Source organism: Cynocephalus volans, chromosome 11 (assembly GCF_027409185.1).
Source record: "Cynocephalus volans isolate mCynVol1 chromosome 11, mCynVol1.pri, whole genome shotgun sequence".
Classification (NCBI taxonomy): domain Eukaryota; kingdom Metazoa; phylum Chordata; class Mammalia; order Dermoptera; family Cynocephalidae; genus Cynocephalus; species Cynocephalus volans.
Genome location: NC_084470.1, coordinates 18,076,625 through 18,083,295, shown reverse-complemented (window position 1 = coordinate 18,083,295; position 6,671 = coordinate 18,076,625).

Sequence of the window (6,671 nt, the reverse complement as noted above, 5' to 3'; positions counted from 1 at the left end):
GAGGAGGTCTGCATAAATGTGAATTATGTTCTATACAGATAAGATACGAATTGTCTAAAATGTTAAAAATCTACTACCTTCTCTTGGTTTATTAGGAGGGTCTGTGATTCTCTTAAAGTCACCCCTCCCCCCATGGTAACCAGTAGACATGGTAACGAACAGACACAGAAAAAGTGCCCCACTCACCCCCCACCAAACGTTACACTTCAGCCAAAGCCTGGGATGGCCTCCGTGCTTTCCCTCCTGAATAGCTTTCCTTCCTCTAACTTCTCTCCATCAAAATGCAATTCCTTCACAACTTAAATTTCCCAAACATGGTTTTCTTCATGTCGATTTCCTTCTCATTAAACAGGCAGAAGCTCTGACTCTCTGGAAGCTGGCGTTCTTGTTTCTCACCCCATCACTCAACGATCTCCATGACACCCTATAACACACTTTCAGTTTAGCCTCCTACAGGCCCCTGTACCGGTACTGCAGGCAAAGAAGTACACCTACTTCCCCTGGAACAGACTTTGTCCATCTCCCTTCCCTGCCTCTGTTCCATGCTTTTCCTCCGTGCCATTCCAGTTATCTGAAGTGGCTTTCTCCCTTGTCAATAAATAAGGCCTTTCTTAAAACAAAACCACCAACTTTTTAGGTGTTAACCCCCCCTCCCTTTTTTAAAAAAAACATTGATGATACAAAGAGAGGCTTATTTTAAACATAGTTGCTTGGCAAAATTGAAAGTTGATACCCCTATGTTAGTTTTCCCATTAAAAATATTTTGTTATGCTGATCTTTTGAACTGTAGAGTCAGGAAAGCACAGCCCACACAAAGAGGTCTCCCTTCGAAGAACTTAGCCTGACTCCATTTGGGAGAAAAAAAATTAGCCCACCCCTGGGAGGACTGACCTAGTCTGGAAGCTCCTGGGAGCCCAGGTCAAGAGATTTGGGGATGACGAGGAACCTGTTCTGTCTGTTAAGACTTGCTGTTAGAGTCTGGTTTCCCATCTGAGGACCTACATCTTCTTCTGGCCATTGACTGAATAGATGTGGTCAACGCGCAGGGCTGTGGTCTCAGCCTTGCAGGCCTCTATGGAACAACCACAACAGAACATGATATGTGGTAGGAGAAAATTTCAGTGTATACGATGGTGATGATATAGTTTTGAAATGCCTGAATATGCTGCCTTCTTTTATCTTTTCTTATACTAACCTTCTCTCTATACATCTAAAGGTTTCCAGTTGCCCCAGACAAGTTTAGGATTGTTACAGAAGGAAAGCAAAGAGAAAGAGAAATAAAAAGTTAATGATCAGCGCCTAAATAGGATTTTAGGACATTTCAACCAAATAATAGCTTAAGAGCTAGGCTTCGTAAGAGAGAGAAAAGATGTTCTAGCTTCCTTTGTCTCTGTTGTTGGCGTATTAAGAGCAAACTTGGTCATGGAGTTTGACACAGGGAAGTCCTGGAGTAGACAGGAAGAGAAGGAGGAAAGGCCACCCTATCGGTCCTAGTGGACTGCCTAGGAAAGAGGGTAGAGGGTGGCCAGCCATCAGAGGTGAGTCTAATCCTTCTCCCAATTCTGCCCAAAGCAGGGAGGCTTGTCTGGTAGATGGAGGGAAAGCCTGAGGGCTTCTGAAGACTTCATCTTTGGGATTCTGGAAGGAGTTCACCTTGCAGCCACCTGGCACCACCCTGGGAGTGGCTACATCGAGATTTAACTGAACAGCACAGCACGGTTATAAAGGGAGAGGGGCAGACTACAGTTTCCTAGGCTGTCCCCAGGACCAGTATGGAATGGAATGGACTAAGGAGTTTCCACCTGATTCAGAGAAGAGGCCTGGAAAGTAGCAGAGCTGAGAACCAACGAGACTCCAGCGATTGGTCACCAGGAGTGAAAGGTGAGTCAGCAGCAAGGCTGGGGGTGGACATGAGGAAGAAGAGTCAGGTGGAGGATGTGGGCTCTGGAGCAGCAGCCAGGGTGGAGGCTGAGTCATCAGGAAACACAGCAGGCCCTCCCCAGCTAGGAGGGACCAGTACAGGTACTGTAGATAACAGCTTCAACAGCAGGTGCTCCCAAATCTCCCAGAGGTGGGATCAACTTCACCCTCAAAGGCTGCAACCCAGGGATTACCCAGACCATCCACCCACAGCAGGCATCAGCGAAGATGCAGAAAATACTGCATGGATCTGAGGACCCCATATTTTCTCTGTCTCCATGTGGTCCCTTAGCCACAACTCCACCAAAATCCCACACCCCATCTCAAAATGATAGAAAAAGAGGATGCAGATATCTAAGAGACTAAGCATTTTTTTGCCTGAAAAAATGGAACACTTTCCTAATGTGTCTATTTAAATTGTTGTGCCAGAATATTTCCCCCTCTATTCAGTGGTTGGAGGCTCATAAGGAAGCTAAGAACAATTTTAGAGAAATGAAGATGCTACATTTTTTTTTTTTTTTTTTTTTTTTTTGCACATCTGTGAGCAGGGTGAAAAAATCTGCAGCCCTTCACACGCATGAGTGTTGCCAGCTTTTCCTGTCCTCCTCCCCACTGCTAAATTTGGTGCTGCCTGGGCTGCTCAGTTCCTCCCACCCACCCACACCCAACTGTGGAGAAGAGTTTGGAGGGTCCAGACTGGATCTGGGGGACTTTCAATGCAAAATCAGGGGAATGGGAAAGGGATAGAAACAGCATAAGCTACATGTATAGATTCTAAAGAGAAAAGAATAAAAGACAAGCTTCTCTTGCAAGAGGCTATGGAGAGCAGGAGGCATGAATGTGTTGAGACATCGAGTGGGAGCAGGAGAAGGACAGAGAGAGGTACAGGGAGAGAATGGATGGATGAGAGAACATGTTATTCTGGGGCAAGAGAGAGCGGGATCCTGGTATTGTTGGATATTAGAGAAGATAAGAGGCAAAGTATTTTGATAAAAGCTGCTGTAGATTATGTATGTGGATCTCATTTATGTTCATTGAGATTTAAGAGCAGAATTCCTATTGGGACTTTGCTTCTTTGAATCCCACCCATTCAGGCACGGAATAACACAGATCTCAGCTCGGACAGGTTTACAAACACCTGTCATTAATGACCCTGTCATTACACAAGAGATGTATTAATATAGAGCTGGGATTCTCAGCTGGGGGTGATTTGTCTCCCAGAGGACATTTGGCAATGTCTGCAGACATTTTCCATTGTCACGAGTGGGAGATGCTATAAGAATCCTTCAACGCACAGGACAGCCCCCCACAACAAAGAATTATCCCAGCCAAAATGTCAATAGTGCCATAGTCGAGAAACTCTGAAATAGAAGAATGGAGGAAAGGGCAGTTGTTTTCTTACATCTTCCCTTTCGAATGACAAAATAAAAGATAGCTTTTAAATTTTTTAAACATTTTTCAATCTAGTGCTATTAATTCTTAAGCAGCACTACATACACACAGCAATCTCAGCCAGACCATAGAAATTGGTTTCCTAAAAACATTTAAGGTGGGAGGATTCCTGTTGAAGAATTCCAGACTCCGTGGAAAATTAGAGTTGAATAAAGAAGTTTCTAGAAAACTCATAGAAAGCCCTTATAAATATTTTTATTCTCAATATAAAAATATAGAACTAGAGTTGAATAAAGAAGTTTCTAGAAAACTCATAGAAAGCCCTTATAAATATTTTTATTCTCAATATAAAAATATAGAACTAGCACACCAAATAAAACAGCTATCACATTTAAAACATAATCACTATAGACAATCATGGTTACTCCCTATCCTTTGCCCTCTGCTAGAGAATGCTCAGAATCCAGTTCTCCTCCCATTCCACCCCTCCCAACACTTCCACTGAAGTGGTTTATTTCACTAAAAATGATTATTTAGGATAGGGGTGTTGAGGGACTCTCCATCCAAGCACTGTCTTCTTTTTTTTTTTTTTTTTTTTAAAGATGACCAGTAAGGAGATCTTAACCCTTGACTTGGTGTTGTCAGCACCACGCTCTCCCACGTGAGCCACGGGCCGGCCCCTCAAGCACTGTCTTAAATGCCTGTTTGATTTTTGAGTGCAATCTCCCTGGCCCCCTCCCGTCATCAGGCCTTCTGCCACAGGACTTAGCTTCATCTCTGTGCACAGAAAGCCCCAGAGTTCAGTCCTTACGACCTACCATGCATGGCTTAAAACAATGACATAACACATGAGACTTTTTACATGTTGGTGGCCATTTTGATTCAATTTTTTCAAATAGGCCATCAACTTATCAAAATGTTCTATTTCTTTTGTGACTGTGTATTTGTATCTTTTCTCTGAAATTCAGTTCTGTATTTATGAAATAAATGCCAATGTCCTTAGAACTAGCTAAAATACAATTTACTTAAAAAATACTATTCTTCTACATGTTATAAGGGGTGAGGGGCTTGTTCCCTCATTCCCTTCCTAATCCCACCTTCTTTCGGACTGAAGGCAGGAGTCAGCTGCCTAGGACAGAGCGACCACAGCCCCAGCCTGGGGAGGTCAATTCAGGCATCTCCCCTTCTGTTAGGCCCCTGTCTGTGAGGGCCAGGATACTGGGCTGGGATGTCCTAATTTCTACATATCTCCATAGGGACATACCAAATGCTCAGAGGCAGGATACAATGCCAGAGAGAGATTGCCAATAGACTTGGTCCTAGCACCAATGCCACCAAAAGTAACTGCCTTCAGATGCCTCCACCTGCCTTTGGTGGAGACCTGCCTCTTTTCTCCAGTAGCAGCAAATGGCAGATGGGGCCACCATGTAACAACTCAAACCATTGTCCATCAGGTGATTTATGAATGAACAACTTGGTAATTTATGAATGAACAGGTGATTTATGAATGAACCACTTGGCCTGTAAGAAATGGTTTCATGGTATCAGCAACATAGTATGCAAAAGTCATACATATAACATCTAGGAGTAAGTATACGTTTGGTTTCAGTAACTAACAAATGGTGGCTTAAACAAATAGTCACTTATTTTTTTCTCTCATAACAAAAAGAGTGGAGGAATGCAGTCCAAAGCTGGTGCAAATGCTCAAAAGCCTCAGGGTTGGGAATTCTCTTGGTCTTTTTGTAATGATTACAAGGTGGCTGTTGAATTTCCAGGCACTTTACTTATGTTCAGTGAAGGAGGAAGGTAGGTGCCACAAGGAGAAGGTATGGTGGCAGCCTCATCTGTCCCTTCTTCCAGGAAAAGCACAAAGTGGACTCCCTCTCATGTCTCCTTGGGTCACATAACCAACTCTAGCTACCAGGGAGGCTGGAAAAGCAATGGTTAGCTTTACCGACCTCTCCTGCAGAGACAGCAAGGGAGAAGGTTGGCAATATCTGCTGAGTTAGCCGTAATATAGAAGTCTCCTCTGTTCCCCGTCTGGCATCTTAGACTAGTTCAGGCCTGATGGAGAAATAGATGAAAACTGGAAGCTGAGTGTTGATTTTATAAGAGACTCTAAGCCCAAGAGTGCCAGCCCAAGTGGGCCTGGAAATGGGAGGATTGCTGTTCTTGTCAGTGTTGCTGACATCTGGAAGCCCTGCGGGTTCTGAAGGATAATGGTCTTGGTGTGGCCTTGACATTCTCATAGCAGGCATCATTAAGTGGTGAGGGCTCCTTTATGTGACAGTGACAGGGGAAACCAGAGCGGGAGAGGAAGGAAACAATAAATCCAGAAACCCCTGTTGCGTTCCTCATCCCCCACTCACTCAATGGTGACCCCTTGGGAACTCCTGGAAATAAGTAACTGGAGACAGGTTCAATTATTCGGGCAGTTGGAAGGTGGAGGCAAGATCAAGAACTTTGGGTTAATGATGTTAACAGAGTATCATTTGTAGCCACAGGCTGATATGGCTGCCTGGAGATTCAATCACAAAACAAGTATGGAAACATCTTGCCACTTTGAAATCAGTTTTTCCAGCTTCTGCAACAACACACACACACAAAAAAAGTGAACGTGTTTGGATCTAGCCCACTACTAGACAAAAGCTTATGACCCATTAGCTTCTGCTCTCCTTGGGTATCTCTGCCAAAAATGAACTGCTTGTGACATGCATGGCTCCAGCCCATGATGAGGATTGCAAACCCCAGACCCTGCCTCTCTTTTTCTCCTTCCTCATCTGACTTATGAGACATTGCCTTTTCTTTGCACCTAAGCTTTCTGCAAAGCCCAAGCTCAGCCTAGCTGGTTATGTGATCTGCTCTGGTTTTCCTTGCAGGTTTTAAATTCAGAATTCTGAATTCATTTGTTAGCATCTTCTCTGAACAGGCTATCTCAGTCATTTGCTCATTCATTCATTCATTCATTTATCAAACATTTTGTAAGTGCCTTATATATTCTTCCATTTTCTATGCACTAGGGAGGCAAAGACAAATAAAATGTTGTCCAGTCTTTGAGAATTTTAGAGACAGGCAAACGGGAGTAGTAAATATGTTATGAGCACTACAGTGAATGTAATACAGGGTACTATAGTGGCCCGATGGAACAAGAGGCCAGTTCTACAGGGCAAAGTCATGAGCCGTGGGCATGAAATGTACTGAAGTATTTTTAATTGAATTTAGGCACTATTACTGAAAGATAAGTAGGTGTGTTGATGTGCTGGGCAGTTGGCACCTTCTCCAAGGCTATGGCTCCCCTTTCTTTCTCACAAGCGAACCTTGGTTTGGTTCAGACTGCAGGTCTCAGGTAGCAACACACT